This window comes from Arvicola amphibius, chromosome 4 (genome assembly GCF_903992535.2).
Source record: "Arvicola amphibius chromosome 4, mArvAmp1.2, whole genome shotgun sequence".
Lineage (NCBI taxonomy): Eukaryota > Metazoa > Chordata > Mammalia > Rodentia > Cricetidae > Arvicola > Arvicola amphibius.
The window spans coordinates 87,969,251-87,992,868 of NC_052050.1; the positions used below are offsets into that span (position 1 = coordinate 87,969,251).

Consider the following 23,618-nt stretch of genomic DNA (forward strand, 5'->3'; position numbering starts at 1 on the left):
CCACCTACTAACTTATTCCTTTAGTCCACTGTGGTTCATTTAGCTGTAAAGTGAGCATTCGGGCCTCATCTTAGTTCTGAGCCTACAGGCTGAATATGGAAGCCTCTGAAAAGAACATCATACGCGCACGCAAGCTTGCAGCTCGCCATTCCCGACGGCCCACGCCCACGCTCAGCAGCAGTCTCGGAGCCCCCGCTCCGCCCTCTCTTCCTGGTTTTCCCCGGCAACCCGCCCCTCTGGAGTCACGTGACAGGGCGCCGGCCAGACTGAGCCCCCGATTGGCCGGGCTTCAGGACGCCTCGCGATTGGCCCGGGGCGGCGGGCCCCCGCCTCCCTCCTCCTCCTCGCCGCGGCCCACGTGAGGGGGGCGAGTCACGCGATTTCCGGGAACCCGTCAGGAAGGACATAAACAAAACAAACCCGAGGCAGCATGGAGAGGGGCCGTGGCTGCGGCAGCGCGGCCGAACTCAGCGCCTGAGCCACCCTCAGCCTCAGGTGAGCGCCGAGCGTCCGCACGGGCGGGCGGGATGCGGCGGCGGAGAGCTATGAGCGTGGGGCGCGGGTGTCCGGCTCCGGCCGAGCGGGGCGGGGGCCGCCGGGCCGAGGGCGCGCGGGACGGGGCCGTCGGTGCGAGCCGGGCCAGGCTGCTGCCCCGGCCGACGGTTACATAAAAGGCGGGCGCGCGGACGGGGGTCCGTCCCCTCCGGGGCCCGGCCCTTTGCGCGCCCGGGAGCGGGGGGCCGCGGCTGCCGGCAGCCGGCCTGTCAGAGCGGCGAGCGGGTGGGAGGGGCCGGGAGGGAGGGAAGGAGAGGGGCGTGTGAGGGAGGCCGGCAAGGCTGGCGCTCGGAGGGCTGGGGACAGGCGCGGGCCTGGCGAACTCCGGGCAGGGGCGTCCTAGGGCCACGGCTTCCTCCCCCCGCTCCTCCCCGGGGGCGGCGGGCGACGGGGGCCTCCCTCTCGGGATTTGTTTATATGTCCTCTCTAAGCAGCTTGAATATCCCGGAGGCGGAGCCCTCGCAGGCGAGTGGCGGCCGGTGCTGTCCAATGGAGGAGGCGAGCTGGGGCCCTGCATCCAATGGGCGCAGGGGGGCGGTGCCGCGGGCCCCCAGTTCGTTAGGCTGTGCTGGGGGTGGGGCGGGCGGGGCGGCCATATTAGATGGGAGGGGACGGGGATGGGGGGGGAGAGCGGGCGGGGCGGAGACGGGGCTAAGGGCAGGGAGCCGGGCCGGGGGCGGGCCTGGTTTCGGCTGGAGTGCCAGCGGACCCGGAAACCGCCCGGAGGAGCCCGACCCGGCTCTGCTGCTCCCGAGTGGAGGTGGCCGGGAAGTACCGAGGGCAGTCTAGCCTCCCAGGGGGCGGTTCCTGGGGCTTGGTGGAGCTTAGTCTCTGGCTTCTCTCTCTTGCTCGGCCCTCCGCTGCTTGACAAATCCTGCCGCCAAACCCTGTAATCGCCCTCCTTTAACCCAAGAAAGCAAACCTTTCTGCTGTTTCTGAGCAGGCTTGAGTCTTATGACTACCTTAAGGAGGTATTTGGGTAACTAGCGGTCTGTTTCTCTACCAGGCCTCGGGTAGAGGCAAGTCAATCAGAGGAACTTCGGCATCTCTGGGTTTTGCAAAGAGAAAACCGGGGACTGGAAAAGCAGAGAAAGTTGAGGGCTGGGCGGGGTTTCCATTTTTTTTTTTTTTTTTCATGTGGACGCCTTCCAAAGATCAGGCCCCTGTGCGTCTCCTTTCTTGCTCAAATACATTGGAAGCTGACATACATCAACTTCATGATAAAACTGATCCGCGAGAAAAATATTTAGGTTTGAAAGATCTTTAGGACTTTTGTCTTTCCAGTATCAGCAGGTGAGAAAGAGGATCAAAGTCTAAATTTTTAAAAAGAAGAGGTTTTTGGTTTTTGTAATTCTCGTGATCTATGGTAAAATAAACGACTGCCACTTCATTGTACTTTAAAATAGCATTTCAGTGTTATCTAAAGTAACTGAGAGATGCACAAGGAGAAAATGGTGTGCTTATGGAATTAGAAAATCACTTACTTGTGTTGGGATTGTTTGGTGCCATGCTAACCTTGTTAAATGCTTATTTAAGTTTCTATTAACGTGAGCTTACAACCTGCGACCACATTTGTATTGTCAAAGGTATCAGACTACTGATGCGTCTTTGAGCAATTAGGAGTAGGAACACACTGCAGATATATTATCCTGGGATGCTCTTCAAGAGTTGAGCTGAAGAAAAATCTTAACAAATGGGAAATAAATTATTCATCAACTTTAGTATTAGTTTTATGTGACTGACCCTCGGTTTTGTTAAAACACTGTAAAAATATAACCCTAGATTATTTGATATATTTTAAAAATTGAGCCTATTTATTTATTTATTTATTTTAGGTTTTTTTTTTTTTTTTTTGGAAACAGGGTTTCTTTATGTAGCCCTGGCTGTCCTGGAACTCACTCTGTAGACCAGGCTGCCTCAAACTCAGAGATTTGCCTGTCTCTATCTCCCAAGTGTTGGGATTAAGTCATGTGCCACCACTGCCCCACTAAGTATAATTTTTCTAGTAGATGAAATATTAGCCCTATATTCTATGACTTAATATTGTATTGCTAAGTTCCAGTCTGCCATAATGCCATGATCAGTTTTTTTTTTTTTTTTTTTTTTGGTTTTTCGAGACAGGGTTTCTCTGTAGCTTTGGAGCCTGTCCTGGAACTAGCTCTTGTAGACCAGGCTGGTCTCGAACTCACAGAGATCCGCCTGCCTCTGCCTCCCGAGTGCTGGGATTAAAGGCGTGCGCCACCGCCGCCCGGCGCCATGATCAGTTATAAAAGGATATAACTAATTGTTTCACTGATACCTAGAATACTTGTATTCAAGACAGTTTTCATTGCTTATGTAGTAATTTCTTAAGAATGACAAATATTTACACCAGAACTTATTTTGATTAAAATCTTTTATATGCTTAGTATACTTTGGGGTTTAAGAAATTGTAAGTAAGGGGCTGGAGAGATGGCTCAGAGGTTAAAGAGCATTGCCTGGTCTTCCAAAGGTCCTGAGTTCAATTCCCAGCAACCACATGGTGGCTCACAACCATCTGTAATGGGGTCTGGTGCCCTCTTCTGGCCTGCAGGCATACACACAGAATATTGTATACTAAATAAATAAATAGATAGATAAATAGATTGTAAGTAAGTAAATTAGTAAGCGTTGGGGTTTAAAGAATCATTGTTGAGACAAGGTTTTTCACTTTGTGGCCCAGTTAGTTTTGAACTCCAGGGCATCAAGTATTTCTTCATTCTGGGACTACAGACAAGTACCTTGTGCCTAGCTCTGGAGTTTTTAGTATAGTAAGAATACCAATTTTGGGTTCTCCATTTATCTTGTTATTCTGAATGTTTTATAACAAAGTGAAAACCAACTTTTATGAAGAAAATAACCAATTTGGTTGGTCTGAGTTCCAGAGCAAAAGGATAATTGATAAAAGACCCTGGTGGTGATATTGGGGACTAGAACAAGGGATAGTGGGAGTCCAGAGACATTGTATCTTTATTGAGTTGGTGTAGTGACTTTCATTTCTGTTTCTTTGTTTATTTTTAAGACAGGGTCGCTCTGTTATGAAGCCCTGACTGTCCTGGAACTCACTGTGTGTAAATCAGGATGGTCTTGCGCTCACAGAGCACTAAGTGTCTCTTCCTCCTGAGTGCTGGGATTAAAGGTGCGAGCCACCACACTTGGCAGAGTAGTGGCTTTTAAAACAGTAAATAAAGTTCATTGTTAGCTTTTAAAATGTAATTTTTAGTCAAGATTAACAATGGTATTTTGAGATTCATTAGTAGTTTTATTTTCAGTTAGGTTTGTACCTGGCTGTTTGGGGAAAGGTCTCACTTGACATTCAGTAATGTCTCATTCCAAGGGAAACATTCCTGCTCAAAATTTGTCACACTGTTTGGTCCTGTGAGGTATGCTCTTTCCATGTTGCCCAGATTGGCTTTGAATGCCTTGGTCTTCCTGCCTCAGCCTCCTGCATTCCTGGAATCATAGGGATATGCCACAGTGCCTAGTTGTTGGTTCTAATTATCCCAGGACAGGAGTAACTGAACTTCTTATTACATAGAATTAAATAGTAAATATTTACTAATTTCTATAATGATTGTTCAGCTCTGCATGGTGATGATTGATAAGAAGACACAATAGAGAATGCATTTTAGCTATATTCCAATGAAACTTTGTTTATAAGAGCAAGCTGTGCCTACTGGTAGCCCATGGCCATTGATAACCTCTGTTTGAAGACACTGGCTGAGCTTGAAATGCTCAGGTGGTAAGGAATTGCAGGAGATGTAAATAAACACTTCAGATAGTATTGGCTCAATAGTCTAATGTTAGTATCTCCTGCCTTGAAAAAGTTTCACTATAGGAACACAGGGCATCATCCTATTTTAGAATTTTACAGCCCTGTAGATGTTTTGAAACTGTTTTAAGTAGCTATTGGTTTAGTTCTGTTTGTTTTAAAGGTACTGTTTTTTTCCTTTCTTTCTTTTTGAGACTTACGCCTTGGTATTTAGCCAAGCTGGTCTTGAACGCCACTATGTTGCCCCGCCTGGGCTACAACTTGTTTTGTTGTTGTTGTATGATTTTTGTTTGTTTGTTGAGATAGGGTCTCTTGTTGGCCAGGCTGACCTCAAACTCATTACATGGCCAGAAATATGACCTTGAGTTCCTAATTCTCCCACCTTCCTTTCCCAATAGGAAATTATAAGCATTTACTACCATGCTGGCAAGAGCCTTGTATTTTATTGGTTTGTCATAATTGGGATTTTTGTGGGGGAAAGTGGGGGTTGAGACAGGGTCTCTATATAACTCTGGCTGTCTTGGAACATACTATGTAGACTAGGCTGGCCTTGAACTCACAGAGATCTGCTTTCTTCTGTCTCCTAATTGTTGGGATTAAAGGAATGCACCACCATACCACATCTCGTTTGTAATAATTTTTATAACAAGGTCCCTTTTGTGGGGGAGAGAAATACAAAAATTCTTTTTTCCAAAAATTTGTATTGCATTTGTGTGTACAGGCACAAGTGTGCTACAGCATGCACATGAAGATGAGATACCAGCTTTCAGGAGTCTTTCCTTTCTATTCACTGTGTGTCCTTTCAAAGGTTTTCATGTTTGGTGGTAAGTGCCTTTATTCACTGAGCCATCTTGTTTGGCCTGTAAAATCATTCTTGCTGGCTACTCTGATTCGTACTTGTGAGACAAAGTAGACTAGGAGAGATGCAAAGGACTTCCATGTTACTTCCTGACTGTAGTACTCCTCTGTTCCGTCACTAGCCACATCGTGTCTGCTTTTTAACAGATTCTGACCTTTCCCTCCAAAATCTGTAAGCCGTTCTCTAAACTGCTATTGATTTACTAATTCTAGTTATCTTCTTCCCATGTCTCTCTTTTGAGACAGTCTCAGGCTAGGCTTGCACTCTCTGTGTAGCTAAAACTGGCCTCGAATTCCTGATATTCCTGCCTCCACCTCTCAGGTGCTGTGATTACAGACATGAGACACCAATGTCCAATTATTTTGTCCTTTTAACACCAACAGTGCTTTGATACCTTTTGTTTCAGGATTGTATTTTCACTTAATTATCTTTTCTTTCTTCTTCTTTTTTTTTTGGTTTTTCGAGACAGGGTTTCTCTGCAGCTTTAGAGCCTGTCCTGGAACTAGCTCTTGTAGACCTGCCTCTGCCTCCCGAGTGCTGGGATTAAAGGCGTGCGCCACCACTGCCTGGCTATCTTTTCTTTCTTAAAATAGGATCTAATTATGTAATGGTGCCTGGCCTTGAACTCAAAAAGCTCCACCTGTCCCCGCCTCCTGACTAAAGGTGTGTGTCAGGATGCTTGGCTAAACTTGCTATTTCTTTATCTTTTTCTAGACAGGGTATCTCTCTCTGTATGTCTCTGTCTCTCTCTTTCTCTTTCTCTCCTCGCTGTCCTAGAACTCATTCTGTAGACCACGCTGGCCTTGAACTCAAAGAGTTTTACCTGCCTGAGTGGTGGGTATGCACCACCACATCCGTCAAGCTTGCTGATTTTACCCTTGGGTTTCTTGGGTGTTTCCATGTGCCTTGAGTATAATATTGTGTCTGGGGGTCTGAGGTGCTGCTCTAAATAAACCTCATTTGCTGCTGCTTGCTCTTCCTAATGAACCTGCAACCTTCTCTATCACAGACTTTGCCATTCACTGAGGACTTTGAAACACTACAAGAATAAATATTTTTTAGAAGTTCTTATGATGATAGGGAAGAATTAGAGGGTGGATGTACTTCTTTTCATAAGATTCATATAGAGGGGCTGGAGAGGTGGCTCAGTGGCTAAGAGCACTGGTTGTGCTTGCTGAGGAACTCTGTATAGTTCCCAGCACCCATATGGCAGCTCACAAGTATCTGTAACTCCAGTTCCAGCAGATTCCTATACTCTCTTCTGACTGCTGCAGCCACTTCCTGCATGTGGGTACAGGCATGCATCCAGGCAAAACACTCGTACACATAAAAATAATTAATCTTTTTGACAGAGACTCAATACCTTAAAACAGCAAGGCTTCTAGCTGTCTATCAATGTTGTCAAATGGGGGGCAATGAGGAGCTGGCTTAGTGGGTAAAGGTGCTTACCACCAAACTTGATAACCTGAGTTCAGTTTACTGGTGGGAAGAGAATAGATTCCTACAAGATTCTCTGACTTATTTGTGCATTCACACACACAAATGTTATAAGAAATTATAAATGTCACCCAGGTGGTGGTGACACATGCCTTTAATCCCAGCGCTCGGGAGGCAGAGGCTGACGGATCTCTGTGAGTTCAAGGCCAGCCTGGTCCACAGAGTGAGTTTCAGGTCGTACTGCAAGCTACACAGAGATACCCTGTTTTGAAAAACGAAACAAAACAAACAAAAAAAATTAGGTGGACTTTTACAATGCTGCTATTTTGTGTGGTGTGTGTGTATTTGTAGTGTATGTGTAGGTGGTTGTGGAGTCAGATGTTGATGAAGTGTCTTCCTCAGTCACTCTCACATGATTTATGCCCTTGACGTGCATGATGTTTGTGGGTGGCTATGTGTATTCTGGAGTGACAAATTTGTGAAGTTTACATGGGTTTCAGGGATTGACCTCAGAGTAACTGAGTACCCTCTCACTTTCCTTTTTTTTTTTTTTTTTTTTTTTTTGGTAGTAGAGTGAACAGATTTATTAAGGAAAGGAAAGAAAGAATTCCCAAGAGTGTGTATGATTGTAGGGATTTCACAAAGTAGACTACTTTAAGACAGAACTTATCACTGAACCTAGAGCTGGCTAACTGGCTGGCTAGTGAATTCCAGGAAACTACTGTTTCCCCCAGCCAGACATAGTCGCAGGGCTGCGGTTACAGATACAGCACCCACACCTGCTTTTACATGAGCACTAGGGATATGAACTCAGGTCTTTGTGCTTATGCAGCAGACACTTTATCCACTGAGCCATTTTTTGAACCCAACTTTTAGAGGGTTTTTTTGTTTGTTTGGGTGGTTGGTTTTTGGCTTTTCGAGTCAGGTTTTCATTGTGTAGCCATGGCTGTCCTGGAACTCATTCTGTAGACCAAGCTGGCCCTTAACTCACAGAGATGTACCTACTTTTGCCTCCCAAGTGCTGGGAATACATTGCCAGGCCCATTTAACAGGTTTTTAGACTTATTTTCAGTGAAGTTTTTGCTCTTACTCTTGGAAACAAGTTGCCCATAGAGTAGGGGAGACGGTGACTGCTGCAGCCAGTGTTAAAGCAGCATTTTAGAACTTAGCGTTTAACTCTGTTGAAGTTGGAGATTCTTCACAGAAATGGTGGGTGGGACTGACCTAAGTTCTAAGGAATGATAAGGGAAGCATTCTGGTCTCATTGAGAAAGTATACAAGATGTGTAGACACTGGGGCTGTGGCATGGGAGCAGATATGGGAGATTTAGGAGTAAAGAACTTTTGCTTTCATGGAGTCCTCTAATTTTCTTGAGGTCTGCTCTGAATAGTTAAGTTCTTGGTTTGTCTCTCTCTTTTCTCTGTCATCTCACCCCGACACACTCTAACCTTGATTAGTTGTTCTCTTTTCACAATGCTTTCTTTTGGGAGGGAGGGTGTGTGTGTGTGTGTGTGTGTGTGTGTGTGTGTGTGTGTACGTGATTTTTTTTTTTGAGACAGTGACCTCAGAAGGGCCACAAACTTGTGCCATTTGTCCATCAGCCTCTCAGGTGCTAGGATTTTAGGCATGTTCCAGCACATTTAGTTTCTTCCCTAGTTTTTAGTTTTTCTTTTAGTCTCTGGCTAGTATCTGACCCACCCACCTTTTGCTTCTTTCTTATTTATAGGTACCCAAATACCTGTGATTTTTAACCCTTATCCTCATTTCTTCTACTTTTAGGTTTTACTTTTACCCTTTCATTTTATTTTGCTTTTTCATTTTTTCTGTTGCACTTATATTTTTTACCCTTTCTAAATTTACTTTTATTTCTCTTGCATTTATTTATGAATGTGTACCTGTGTGCATATATGCAATGGCGTGTTTATGGAGGAAAGTCTTAGGAGTCAGTTCTCTTTTCCTGCCATGTGGGTCTGCAGTAATTAAACTCAGATCATCAAGCCTGGTGGCAAGTGAGCTGTCTATCCAGCCTTCATTTTTTTGTTTGTTTTGTTTTGTTTTTTAACTTTTTTATTTTTGAGACAGGGTCTTAGCTAGCTTTGCGTTCACTATGTAAATCAGACTGGCCTAGAACTCCCAGAGATCCACCTGTCTTCTGAGTACTGGGACTAAAAAAGTTTGCCACCACATCCACCTTATTTTGCTTTTTGACACAGGGTCTCATAATGTGGCCCAGGCTGGTGAGAAACACTCTGTAGCCCAAGCTGGCCTTTAACTCGTGGTAATCCGTGTGCTTAAGTCTCTTTGAGTGCTGAGGTTACAGGCATGGGCTACTATGCCCAGATAGATACCTCTTTTAAATCAGTATTAAAGAAGGTCACATAAATGAAATTTCATTCAGATTCAATACTTCCCATTCCCCCCCAAAAAATGGAAATGGGGGAAAAAAGTTAACAGAATTTTGAGTTTTAATAAATGCTACTATCTAGCCACTGCTGTGATTAAATCTGTAATATTCCTGTCATTGTACAGTGCCTCCTTTGAGGTTAGCCCTCCTTCCTCACCACAGGCCCCAGACCCCAGGCATGAAATTGCTTTGTCATATTATGGTTATGGTCAGCAATGGAATGTCATATAAATGAAGTCATGCACTACAGACTTTGGCTGCTCATGCATTTGAGAGGCCCTCCCTGTGTGTCAGTTTGGTCCTCCTAAGTTATCCTGTGGCCATACCAGTGATTTTTCTGCTCACCAGGTTTTGGTGGTTAAGTTGATCCAGGTTTTAGGCCATTGTGAATGGTGGGTGAAAATATTTTTTAACTTACTTATTTTGTGTGCATTGGTGTTTTGCCATGGGTGTTGGGTTCCCTGGAACTGGAATTATAGACAGTTGTGAGCGGCCATGTGGGTGCTGGGAATTGAACCCAGGTCCTCTAGAAGAGCAGTCAGTGCTCTTAACCAGTGAGCCATCTATCTCTCCAGCGTGGGTGAAAACATTTTTGTACTAGTCTTTTTAGTTTTTCGAAACAGGGTTTCTCTGTGTAGCCCTGGCTATCCTGGAACTTGATTTGTAGACCAGGCTGTCCTCAAACTCACAGAGATCCACCAGCCTCTACTTCCCAAGTGCAGGGATTGATTAAAGACATGCGCCACTGCCACGTGCTAGTCTTTTAAATAACTTTTCTAATATTAGCCACCTTTTACTTGACATCCCTGCAAAAAACTATTGTGAGAAAATTTCTAAAGTTGGCTACCTTCATAAATTAACTGTGTGTAAGATCAATAGTTGGAGCATCTGTCAGCTTAGATGCCTATGTATGAATGGTCTGGGAGAGAGTAGAGCAAACTAGGGAGCATAGTTTAGAGGAAGTCTCACCAGGGTTCAGTAGTTATCCTCTTGGGTGTATGTACCCAGTGTGGTTAGGTCTGCCCCCCCCCCCTGCAAGAGAATGATAATAGGAATTAGAAATGTGATTAAAATTTTCAAATTAAGTGCTGCCAATTAAATTTTTTGGCACCCTCACAGGTTTACTCACTTTTTAAAATTGATTTTCATTGAGCTCTACATTTTTCTCTGCTCCCCTCCCTGCCTTTCCCTTCCCCCACCAATTAAATTTTAAAATGTTAAAAAAAATCCAAAACTATGGCATCTGACATTTTGAGTCTTCGCTTTCAGTTTTGCTTCTTTTCCAGACAATCTCTCACATATCTTAGGCTGTCCTTGAACTTACTGTGTAGTTGAGGCTGATTTTGGAACTCCTCCTTCCTGTGTTGGGATTGCAGGCATGCACTGCCATATCTGGTTTATTTGGGTTTTGTGTATGCTCTACTAGTACTCAGTCTGCCAGCAGAGCTACATTCCCACTGAGCTACATTCTCAGCCCAGTCTTCTGCTTTGAAATGTACTTTCTTCTGGTAGAATGTATTAGTTAGGTTGTTCTTCCCTCCCCTTTTTAAATAGCTGAGCATATAACTTGCTTATTGTCCAGATCCCCAAATTAACATTTTATTTATTTTATTTGCATGAGCTCATAGTGGCATGTCTAGAGGTAAGAGGACAAAATGTGGGTTCTAGGGGTTTAAGTCTGGTGGTCAGGTTTGGTGATAGATGCCTTTACCTGCTGAGCTATCATGCTGATCACAGATCTTCAAGGTTAGAACTAGCAAATTACTAAAAAGAGATTTTAGCCTTCTGGTTGTAGAGCTATTAAGAGTATTGAGTACCTGCCTGAAGGACTGTTGACACCAGGTTCTGGTTATTCTGTGCTTTTTCTCCTTGGATAACTGCTGATTCTATTCAGATTGCTATGTTTTGTTGACGGTTGGAATAGTGTGTTTCACTTGTTTAGTTTATTTGAACACCTTTGGAGATAAGTATGGTATAGATCAAACTTTCCGTTTATTAGAATCTATATTAAGAAGATGTGAGTTGCCAAGAATCTGTGGTGAAGGCAGTATAACTATTAAAAAAAAAGTTAGGCCACATGTGCAATTGTTGGAGTAATAAGAGCAGTGAAGAGGCTCTTTTCCCTGCTAATCTGTCTGCTAATTCTTTCATGTTACAGAGATGATTAGCTGGCAGGTTCGTGAACTGTTTTGTGAGTTCTAAGATCGTTTTGCTGATTTACCAGCATAATTCAGTGGCCCTCAGAAAACAGACAAGGGTGTTAAATAACCTTGAATGGCCTGAGTAAAAGTATTTTATTTTTGAGAACTGGGATTGCACTTTGTGTCTTCTACATGCTAGTAAGTGCTCTACTACTGAGATATACCCCAATCCTCCTTTTTAAACTTCTTGAGAGAGATCTGGTTTGAGTGCCTGAACTGTGTCTTGAACTTGAAATTTTCCTCTACCTATTCCCTAGAATAGTGTTTCTCAATCTTCCTAATGCTTCAACCCTTTAATACATTTTCTCATGTTGTGATGACTCACAACCATAAAATTATTTCACTGCTACTTCATAACTGTAGTTCTGCTATTGTTATGAATCATAATGAAAATATCTGATATACAGACTGTCTGCTATTCAGCCCCTGCAAAAGGGCCCTTAAGACCTCCAAAGGGCTCATGACCCATAGGTTTAGAACCTCTGCCCTAGAAGATGGGATTGTAGGTCTGTGCCTCTAGTCTCAACTCTTGAGTATCCCTTACTAACTTTAATTCCAGGAAGCTGAATTTTTGTGAGAAGTTTGGGAATTAGATTCTGTCTTCGGTTTAGGTTTTTACCTTTATAACAGCAGAATCCCAGAAATTTGATTGAATATCAAAGAAGGAACCTGAGGAAATAGACATTTATTGATTGTCTATTTTGTGTTCTGGCTATACACTTTAGTCACAGGATCACAAATATCCCTGCAATGAGAGAGCAATCCTTACATAAAAAGGCAATTAAGTGTCTGGAAAGATATTCCCAATATTTACTGAAGAAATAGAACCTTTTCCTGACATGGTGGTGCTTGTCTATAATCGCAAGCAGAAGGGTCATTAGTTTGAGGCCAGACTAGGCTATGTAATAGTGAGATTATGTTTAAAAAAAAACTAAAAAGTGAGTAAGTACTATGTAAGATCAGCCTTCAACTTTGAACTGTTGCTGTCTCAGCCTCTTGAGCTTTGGAATATAGGCTTGAGCCACTGCTTCTAGATTTTATTGTTGCTATTGTTTAAAGATCTAAAAATGTAGCTGGGGCAGATCTCTGTGAGTTCAAGGACAGCCTGGTCTACAGAGGGAGTTCCAGGACAGCCAAAAATACACAGAGAACCTGTCTCAAAAAGCCAAAAATTAAAAGTAAAAATAAAAGAAATAAAGGTTAAGCCGAGCGGCGGTGGCGCACGCCTTTAATCCCAGCATTTGGGAGGCAGAGGCAGGTGGATCTCTGTGAGTTTGAGACCAGCCTGGTCTACAAGAGCTAGTTCCAGGACAGGCTCTAAAGCTACAGAGAAACCCTGTCTCAAAACAAAACAAAAAAATAGAGGTTAAAATAAAGCCATGTAAAGATGAAAAAAATGTAGCTGGGCAGTGGTGATGCATCACTAGGCCTTTAATCCCAGCACTCGGGAGGCAGAGGCAGAGGCAGGCGGATCTCTGTGAATTCAGGGCCAGCCTGGTCTACAAGAGCTAGTTCCATGACAGGCTTCAGAGATACAGAGAAACCCAGTTTTGAAAACAAACAGAGAGAGAAAGAGAGGGAAGGAGGGAGGGAGGGAGGGAGGGAGGGAGGGAGGGAGGGAGGGAGAGGGGAGAGGGAGAGAGAGAGAGAAAGGATCTGTATCATACATGTGCCATGTGCCCACAGAGGCCAGAAGAGGGGATAGGAACCTCTGGAGCAGGAGTTAGAAGTGGTTATAAGGTTTCTGATATGGTTCTAGGAACCAAACTCAGGTCCTCTATAAGAACAAATGACCACGGAGCAATCTCACTAGGCCAGTTTTTTTTTTTTTCTGAAGTTTTATTTTTACCTGTGTATGCCACATGTGTATGGGTTTTGATGGAGGACAAAAAAGGTTCTTGGATCCCCTTGAGCTGAAGTTATAGGCAGTTTTGAGCCACTCAAAGTGGGTTCTGGAACCCAAACTCCAGGCCTCTGGAAGAGGCCCAGCCTGTTTTGTTGAGCCATTTCTCCAGCTCCTAGTGTTAGTTTCTGAGACAAGGTCTTAATGTAGCCCAGACTGTGAAACTCAGTGGTCATCTAAGATGGCTTCAAATCATCATGCTAATACCTCTGCCTCTCCCTGGTGCTGGAATGGCAAGTTTAAGCCATTGTGTCCATCTTAAGCAGAGTATTTAATCTAAAATCTCATAAAATTTTGTAAAAGTCTTTCTGGACAAACTAAAGTGACACTTAGCTTTTGTGTTTGACTTGAAAAGAGGCAACTGCAAATTTCTCTCAGTAGTTTCTCTAGCCCTGTGTTTATAACATGCTGTAAGCCTGCGCCTTAGTGTCATGCTTATGATACAGCCAGTTTCATTATTGAAAAGGGGTGAAATCCAAAAAGAAGGGCATAGTAAGTTTTGAAGAGCAGCTAGAGTCCTGAAGACAGGGGTGCTAGAGTTGGGAGGCTACCTTCAGGAATTTCCTGGTCTTGGTGTATACTCTGTATTTATTGAAGCTTGCACCAGTGTGGGTTTTCAAGCTGCTGCTCTTAATCCTCCTCTTGTGTTTTATAGATTTCTGTGGAACAATTGAGAAAATCATCTGTTGAGGGAGATGGATTCTGTTAAACAATTTGAATAAATGAATTTTATGTCAGTTCAAAGCCTGGACTGAGTTGGTTTGTTCCTTTTTTTTTCTCCTGAGACAGGGTTTCACTGTGTAGTCCTGACTGTCCTGGAACTTACTCTGTAGACCAGGCTGACCTTTAATTCACAAAGACCCATCTGCCTCTGCCTCCTGAATGCTAGGATTAAAGCTGTGGACCTTTGCCTACTTTATTTATGTTTTAAATTATATTCCTTCATCCTCTTCTCCCTAAACAATTATTGTAGGCCTCTCATACAGAGTTTTCTGGGAAATAAAGAATTCAACTTTTGATATTTTTATTATCTGATATTAGTGTTTTTAAGACAAATTAGGAAGCTATTGTAAGATACTTGGCACACGTGGAGTGCTGAGCTCAATAAGTAAGTATTGAATGTCAGACTTCTTTCTAATGACCTCATTGTGTATGAAGAGTGCTTTACTTCTGACTCATTGTCCCCAAGGATCTGTGGTCTTCGGAGATTTTTCATTCATTGTAAGCCAAGCTGCCCAATTTCTGTCTCACAAAAGGCATTAGTTTTGGAACTATAATGAAATAGGGATATGATGGTTAGTCAGAGATGTCACTGTTAGTGAAAGCAAGGAAGAAGAAAGATGTGAACAAACATACACAAGCCAGGTCGCTGTTGGAGAGACTTCAGGGGGTGAGGTCGGATTGTAAACATCTGAAGGGTGCCAGGGAGCTGGTAAGGTCAGTCTAATAGTCATGCTTATTTAAAGTGGAACATAGGGTTGGGAAGATGGTTTCACTTGTTATCTTGAATATTTTAGACATTACAGACTTAGGAGTACAGTACTAAGATCTGGCAGGCAAGGGAGAGAATAACTTCAAAACGGCCTCATGCCAGGTGTGGTAGCATATACCTGTGATTCTACATTCAGCTGGCACAGACCAAAGGGTTGAGTTGGAGGGCAGCCTGATTTTCTTTAGGAAAATAGGGCTGGGTACAGTGGCCAGAGGCAGGAGGATCTCTGAGTTGTCTAGCCTGATGAACATAGTGAGTTCCAGGCCAGTCAGGACTACACAATGAAACTGTGTCTTAAAATAACTGGGGGAGGGGAGGAAAAAGGAAAAAAAAGTGAAGCCTAAGACCTAGAGAGAGGAGAATTGTTATAGGCAAATGTTGGAATGATTCAGGATAGTGAGAGCCAATAAAGGTTAAACTTAGATGTATTTGTGTGCATTGTTAGGTAAGTGTTCAGTATATCTTTATTAATAAAAATGTGCAGCATAAATTAGTGAAATGGTTAAGGAAGAATTGAATCCTCCACATCTGACTGTCAGAGAGAGATGGTTCTAATTTGGAGCAGGAGCACTTGGATGGAGTTGCTGGCATAGTGTCTATGAGGTGGTGGGGTATTAGCACAGATACCCTAGCTGAAGATGATAGGGCACATGCATGCATATTTGGAAGCTGAGGGAAATTTAGGATTGAGAGAAGAATGTCTGTGGTGGTAGGTTTGTTGAGAGGCATCATTAGTTAATGACCTTAGGCAGATCTCTTACTCTTGCTGAAGTGTTTTTTTTAATTAGTGTAAAATAGACAACATGAGACAATGATGTACTTTGACCAGAATAATTTTACCAAAATGCTGACTCCTGTTACTTCTCCAGATTCTGTCTTGTGCTTTGAATCTGTAAACAGCACAAATATAAGCTGAATATTTTGTCCATAGTGATCACTAAAAGTCTCTGGGTTGGAAAGGCAGTCTCTGCTTCTGTCAAGATTTTTTCAGTGGTCCTATGCTCTGGAACAATTGAAATGCATTAAGCCCAGGCTACAGAATACCCCTAATGTCTTCTAGTCAGTGGTTTTGAGAAATAAGAAGTAGCCCTTCCGGCTCAACCCATTGGGCTGGTTGAGAAAGAAAGCAGGTTGAGCAGGCCAGTATGCAGTGCTCCTCCATGGCCTCTGCATCAGGTCCTGCCTCTAGGTTCCTACCCTGCTTGAGTTCCTTTTCTGATGACTTCTTTCATGCTGAATAGTGATGTGGATGTATCAGCCAAATAAGTACTTTCCTTCTCAAGTTGCTTTGATCATGGGGTTTTATTACAACAATAGTAGCCCTGACTAAGACAATTGGGGTTTAGTTAAGGGATCATCTGGACTTTTTTATACTGTAGACTGTTTTGCCATAGTGTAATAGCAGGGTGTATGTTTAAAAATTCCTTTTTGTTAAAATGACTAAATAAAAATTTCAAATATTCAAAAAAGTAGCTCTTCCTTCTAACAGATTATTCCAGAAAGGTGTGTTGATATCTTCTCTACTGGTTAAAAGGACTCCCCCCCACCCAGTCTTCCAAAGAAATTGAACAAATGTATGAGAAATCTTGTGTCTTCAAGACCTCAGTTCAAGGAGAAAGATCACTTTTTTTAAAAATACTATCTTATGTGTGTGAGTGTTTTGACTACATGTATGTTGGTGCACAGTATATATGCACAGATGTCAGATGAGGGCTTTAGATCCCCTGGAACTGGAGTTACAGATGACTGTGTGCTACCATGATGAGAATTGAACCTGTGCAATAACAAGTGCCCTTAACCAGTGATCCATCTCTCCAGCCCTGAGAGAGCAGTTTTGAGATTTAGATACTCCCAGGTCTTCAGGAATATCAGCAGAATGTGACTTTCATTCTTTTTATTTATTTTTTGGTTGCAAACCTCATTCAGCCCTTATATTTTTATTTTATTTATTTATTTTTTTTTTGGTTTTTCGAGACAGGGTTTCTCTGTGGCTTTGGAGCCTGTCCTGGAACTAGCTCTGTAGACCAGGCTGGTCTCGAACTCACAGAGATCCACCTGCCTCTGCCTCCCGAGTGCTGGGATTAAAGGCGTGCGCCACCATCGCCCGGCTCAGCCCTTATATTTTTAAAACTCTTGTGAAGCTAATAGAAGACTTGAATTGGCTGTTCAATAAAGGGGTTTTTCAGGGTAGGAGTGCAGAAGGATCACTGGCTCAGTGCTGTTTGGGCCACTCAAATGACCTTTTGATCTTTATATTTAATAATATTTATTCTTTGAGAATTTAATACATGTATATACTGCATTTGTTCATAATCACCTCAGCTCTCCAATTCACTCCCTTGATCTTTAAGAACAAAATCTAATCTGTCTTCTTAGTCTCATCTTTTCATGTCTGTCTTCCATCTTTAAGAGCTGTTAGCAGTGGGACCTCAAGACTTGAGAAATAATAAGAGTCTTACACTAATAATTTTTGCTGGGCGGTGCATGTCTTTAATCCCAGCACTTGAAGGTAGTGGCAGGCAGAGAGCTCTGTGAGTTCAAGGCCAGCCTGGTCTACAGAAAATAGTTTCAGGACAGCCAGAGCTGTTACACAGAGAAGCCCAGTGTGTTGGGTCGGAGCGGGGGGTTCCTTGGCTCAAACTGTAATAGTATATTTTGGAATTTATATACCTGTAAATTTTTAAATCTAAAGTATGCTATTGAAGTATAAAGTGTGATTTTCCTGAAGTTCTTATACAAGAGCAGGACTGCATTGTGAGGGGACTTCCCCCAGTGCATTCTTGCAGAAGCTTTTGCTTCCTCAATGGTGTGAAGGTCTTAGGACCTCTTAGCTTTGCTGTACTAGCAAGTAGTGACTTGATTAATGTTGAAAGGATTATTTTGACCAGAGTAGAGTGGTTTTCAAAGGGGAAAGAACTTTTGAAGAGAGTGAGTGAAGTGAACCATGTGTGACAGATGGGTTCTGGTTGGCTAAGGTTCTTAGGTGGTTGGTAAGCTGCCTTTCTTGCCAAACAAGAGAGGTCTCCTTGGGTGCACCCACTGTGTAAGCTTTATATGTGACTAAATCAGTAGTTTAGCGTTAGTGTCTCCTATCTTCCTCCCCTCCCCTGTCTTCTCTCTCCTTTCCTCACATCTGTCTCCTGTCCATCCTTCCTTTGTTTGCTTTCTTTCTTCCTCTAAGCTTCTGGAGAAACCCATTATTTAAATTAGTTTTTGGGACAGTTCCACCTGTTTTTTTTTGTTTGTTTTTATGAATCTCTATCCATACCTTGGCTGCTTCAGAACTTGCTGTGTCGACCATGCTGGCCTCAGATTCAGAGATCTTCTTACCTCTGCCTACTGAAAGCTGCTATAGCAGATGTGAGCCAATGTGCCCAGTGTCAGTCTCCATATTTTAGAATAGTTTGTCTCTATAGTTTAAAGACATTTAAAAAAATCTGGAGTACAGACTAGTAAAGATTAGGACAGAACAAATTAACAATGTCCTATGGATTACATAATAGTATATAATGCATTGATATTTCTTGCCTAAAATAACTTGGAAATTTGTAACCCCGTGTTTATTGCTTTATTCACTATAGCAAGGAATTGGAAGCAACCTAGTTGTCAATCTGTCTTAGTGTTTCTATTGCTGTGAAGAGACCATGGCATCTCTTAATAAAGAAAAACATTTATTTTGAGCAGGCTTGCAGTTTCAGAGATTTAGTCCATTATGTCAGGGTGGGAAGAAGCAAGACAGCATGCAGGCAGACATATGGTGCTGGAGAGGTAGCTGAGAGGTCTACATATAGATCCACAGGCAGCGTGAAGTGAACTGTCATACTGGGCGTGGCTTGAGCATATGTGAGATCTCAAAGCCCACCTCCTTAGTGACAGACTTCTTCCAACAAGGCCACTCCTACTCCAACAAGGCCGCATCTCCTAATAGTGCCAACTCCCTGTAGGTCAAGCCTTCAAAACATGAGTCTGTGGTGGCCATACCTATTCAAATCACTACACCATCAACAGGTAGATGGATAGTGAAAAATGGAGAAAGTGGATTACTATGTATAATATTAATCAAGACCACACACTATCAGAAGGAATCCACATGTTTCTCATGTAGTTCCTATAATATGCATGTGTGTGCATATACACATTATGTACATATGGGTGTAATAAAACATGTAGAAAGGAGATCAAGAAAGGACAAATATGTAATGAGGTGGTGAGAAAGAATGGAATTTAAGTAATGGAACATGAGTTAGGAAAAAAGATATAAAACTAATTTCCTAGTTTTAGCTTTGTCATGAAGTTTTTTTTTTTGTTTCTGTGTGATGGGTAAGCGCGTAAAAATATAATGGATTGTGAAAATGTAAATCCAAAGTGAACCTCATAGCTTCGGTGTGGCTATACTCTAAATAACTTTAGTTCACTGAATGGATAGACTTTGAATCTGTCTAATCTTGCTATGTGATATCTTTTTATTTTTTATTTTCTATTTTTTTGGTTTTTCAAGGCAGGCTTTTTCTTTTTCTTTTTTTAAATATTTATTCTGTATACAATATTCTGTCTATGTGTATGTGTCTATGTCTATTCTGCAGTCCAGAAGAGGGCACCAGACCCCATTACAGATGGTTGTGAGCCACCATGTGGTTGCCGGGAATTGAACACAGGACCTTTGGAAGAGCAGCCAGTGCTCTTAACCTCTGAGCTATCTCTCCAGCCCAAGGCAGGGTTTTTCTGTGTAGCGTTGGTGCCTGTCCTGAAATTAGTTCTTGTAGACCAAGCTGGCCTTGAACTCATAGAGAACCACCTGCTTCTGCCTCTTGAGAGCTGGGATTAAAGATGTGCACTACCACTGCCTGACTTGCTGTGTGGTACCTTTTATTTGCAAGTTCTTTACAATAAAATTTTTATTAAAAAGCAATAATTTAAAAATGTAAAATACACATAAAAGCGTTTCATGTTTGTTACGCGTTCTCACTGTGTGATTCTGGCTGGTGTGTTACTTGCTGTGTAGTCAAGGCTCACTTCAAACTTGTGGCAGTCTTTCTGCCTCAGCCTCATGAGTGCTGGGGCTACAGGCATAACCCAACATTCTTGGTACCAGTTTACCATTTTTAAGTATGTATTTTAACTTGTTGTGTAGTCATCACCACTGTTTCCGAACATTTAACTATCTCAAACAGAAACTCTGTCCTTTAAATCACAGCTTCAGTCCCTCTGCTCTTCTTCCTGTCTTTATGAATTTTCTGTTCTAGGCACTTGATGTAAGTGAAACTATAACTGTCCTTTTATATCAGACTTAATTTACTTAATATAGTGTTTTAAAGGTTTGTTGTAATGTCTGTTAGAATTGCATTCGTCCTTGTTCTGTTGTGTATACATGGATGGCTATTTCAATTGTTTTTACCTCTTGGATATTATGTTTAATGCTGCTATGAATGTGGGTGTTTGCTGTTTAAGTCAAGAATAGAGTTTTCTGGATCGTGTGATAATCCTTTAACTTACTGAGAAACTACCAGACTCTCCCTTACCATCTGTACCATTTTACATCTCTACTAGCAGTTCATGAGGGTTCTGATTATTTCTGTCCTTTTCAACACTTGTTGTTTTCCATTTTTTAGATAATAGCTATACAATTGGGTGTGTCAACAATTTTAAACATTGTTCTGGTGATGTTGGATGACTCAGAAGGCAGTTTACTACTGAGGGGAGCTATTTTCGAGTTACTAAAAGGAGTGAGTGGCCTAAACTACTGTAGTAAAAAGGGATTCTGTCATGTGTAGATCTGCTTACTCATGAGAGAGAGAGAGAGAGAGAGAGAGAGAGAGAGAGAGAGAGAGAGAGAGAGAGAGAGAATGAGAGAGAGAGAGAGAGAGAGAGAGAGAGAGAGAGAGAGAGAGAGAGAGAGTTTATGTGTATGATTCTTTCCTTTTTTATGCTGGGAGACAGACTGACACTGACTTGTTATGTAGTCCAGATTAGCCTGGAATTTGAGCAATGGTCCCCTTGCCTCAGTTACCCAAGTGCTGAGATTATTGGCATGAGCCACCACATTTCAATTAGTCTATAAAGAGGCTTCCTGTGTTTCTTGATGTGACTAGGGATTAGCCAAAACTTTCAGGGGCAGAGGGGCCTGGAGCTCACCAGCCAACTCTTGGGTTTTGTTTTTGAAGTCATTTATGATGAATTGTTTGCATGGAGCTAGGGATGAACTTCTGTAAGCTGTCTTTTGACTGTGTGTACTATCTTACTTTAGCTGTTGCCCTATCTGACGTGCATAGTAAGCCTTAGCCTGTGTCTAGAGAACCAAAGACCCGAGAGCTGGACCTGGCAGGGCTGTAAAAGAGATTGGAACTATCTTTTCTTCAGGTACCATTGCTGCTCAACATTTACTGACCCCACCTCCCTGTCTCAACAGAGCTGGGCTCCAGTGCAGAATTGATTATGATACCTAGAAAAGGTTGCTGAAAATTTTTTTTAAAAACCCAGGTCCAGAACCTCTTTTGACAGATATGCTGATGGTCCAGTTTTGTCTCCCCTGAAAAATGCACATAACTTCCCTGAGAACTGGAAAGCCAATGCTGTGAGCAAAAGGAGGAGTGACTGGGAAACTGCAACCACTTCCTTGTTTGCCTTTTATCTGGAAAAGGATTAGATGATACAGTTTTAGAGTAATGTCTCATGGGAGATGCTATGTGATGGTAATTCTTAGAGAAGATACCTGTATCTTCCACTCTTGTTACATAATTAAGGAAAAATAGCCTGTACTGCAGATGTAAGAGATAAGATAAAATTTTATTTTAAGGCAAGGTTTCATTGTGTAGCCTTGGCAGACCTGGAACTTTCTATGTAGACAGGCTGGCTGAACTCAAAGAGATCTGCCTGCTTCTATCTCCTAAGAGCTGGTATTAAAACTTTGTGCACCATGCCCTATCCTTGGCTTTCAATTTTTAAAAAAATTTCTTTCTCTCACTCTGTGTGTGTGTGTTTGCACTCTCACATACATGCTCCAACGAGTACATGTGGATGTTGGGAGGACAACTTTTTGAAGTTACTTCTCTCCTTCCACTTAATCTGTGGATGAAACTCAGGCTTGAGAAGCAAGTGCCTTTGCCAACTAAACTATCTGATCAGCCTTTGCTTACAAAGTAATGTGTTTTATTAAACCACTTTTGTATATATGTGTAATTATACTTCATTCTTATCCATTTCTCCCAGTGTTCTATTCATTTTCTAAATAATCCCCCCTTCTGCTTTCGTGTCATATAATCTATTGTCTTTTCTTCCTCCCTCTTTCTTTCCCTCCCTCCCTTTCTCTGAGCTAGAGTCTCTTGCTATGTATGCTTCCCAAGCTGGCCTCGAATTTACTACCCTCTGCTTTGGGCTTTCTGGGTAGCTGGCATTACTAACATGACATCATACCAATTACGTGTTTTCCTTCCTTTTCCTTCCTTTCCCCTTCCCTTCTCCTTTCCTTTTCCCCCTTTTTAGAGATGACAAAACTGAGTCCTAAAATTGTTATTATCACCCAGTGCTGTGTAATATCCAAGTGAAAACTGTGACTAACAAAGTCTGCCCTTTTTTGGCTTCTCTGCTAGATCAGGCTATTAGGGTAGCATCATTAGTAGACACCAATAAGTATATGTTGACTAGGACTTCATTCTTCCCACGGTTTCAAACCTTGGTGCTTGTAATGGTAAGTTTCAGATTTTAGTAAGTAACAGCCCCATAGTCAGGTTATGTAGATTGCCAGGATATTGCTAGTCAATTTAGTTGAGAGGTGTAACATGAAGAAATTGCCTTCTTGGAACTAAATAATAGGTCTAGAAAAGATGACATGACTTTCTTCCCACAGTAATCAGAGGGAGAGTAGTAGTAAGCTATATACTTGCAGGGCCCCATCAGGTTACCTGAGCAAAAAAAAAAAAAAAAAAGCTTGTCTGTCAGGGTTCTGCATAATATTTTATCTCCTTAGACCAGCAGTTCTCAACCTTTCTAATGTTGTGACCATTAATACAGTTCCTCATGTTGTGGTGACCCCTTTCATAAAATTATTTTTGTTGATACTTCATAGCTATAATTTTGCTACTCTTATGAATCGTAATGTCAGTATTTATGGAGATAGAGATTTGTCAAAGGCCAAAGGAGTCGCAGCCCACAGATTGAAAACTGCTGTCTTAGACTGTTGACTGGACTGAAAAGCATTGTGGACTCTGTTCCTGGGCCTACTACATTTGCCAGTGTTTTCTCAGCTGGACCAGTATAAGTAGATTTGAGAACCAGCTGTGGAAGTCTGTTGCTGGATGCCAACAGACATCCAGCAAATACAAATGACATTAGTTCATTAGCCTAATTAAGTAGAACAATTAGTCTCTTCTCTCATTTGTTCAAGCAGTCAGTCTTGAACAGTGTTCCTCTCTTGTCCTCTAATCTCCTGAATGTGAGAACCTAAGAAGACAGTTCAATTTAAGGAGTGATGGCTTTTCTTTTCTTTCTTTCTTTCTTTCTTTCTTTCTTTCTTTTTTTAAGAAGTGACATTGTATCTGGACTGAATGAAAGCAAGAGCAGGTCACTGGTTCTTAGCCCCTAGGGAGATCAGGAGGATCTATTAAAGTGCACTGCTGAGTGCCACACCTTCAGTTTATGTTCTGCTGGTAAGATACTTTATAGCTATGAAGTATCAACAAAAATAATTTTATGAAAGGGGTCACCACAACATGAGGAACTGTATTAATGGTCACAACATTAGAAAGGCCTGTGATTCTTCATTTCTAATGCATCCGGATGGATGTTGATGGTTCTGGGATCATACTCTGAGAATCGCTTTCCAGAAAGGATGCAGTTGGGTGTAGCTTTTCAGTTTCTCTCCATTAAGGTTTTCATAAACAAGGGAAGAAAGCCTCCACTTCTTAAAGATCTCATGCCCGGTGATTGCAGTCAGCTTAGCCCACCCCTTGGAAATACTGTGCAAGGTAGTTCTTGTCCCGTT

General features: G+C 42.2%; 1 protein-coding gene across 2 annotated transcripts in view; it reads left to right on the forward strand.

Annotated features, from left to right (window-relative positions):
* The first annotated feature begins 380 nt into the window (after positions 1-380).
* The window catches only part of Crebrf (CREB3 regulatory factor), a 64,201-nt gene continuing 40,963 nt past the window's right edge, over positions 381-23,618 (forward strand). Inside the window, exon 1 of one of the 2 annotated variants that reach the window (XM_038326819.1) lies at positions 381-495. The gene's annotated coding sequence lies outside the window, so the exon portion shown is untranslated. The remainder of the gene's footprint in view (positions 496-23,618) is intronic. The other variant, XM_038326820.1, reaches the window with a different exon arrangement.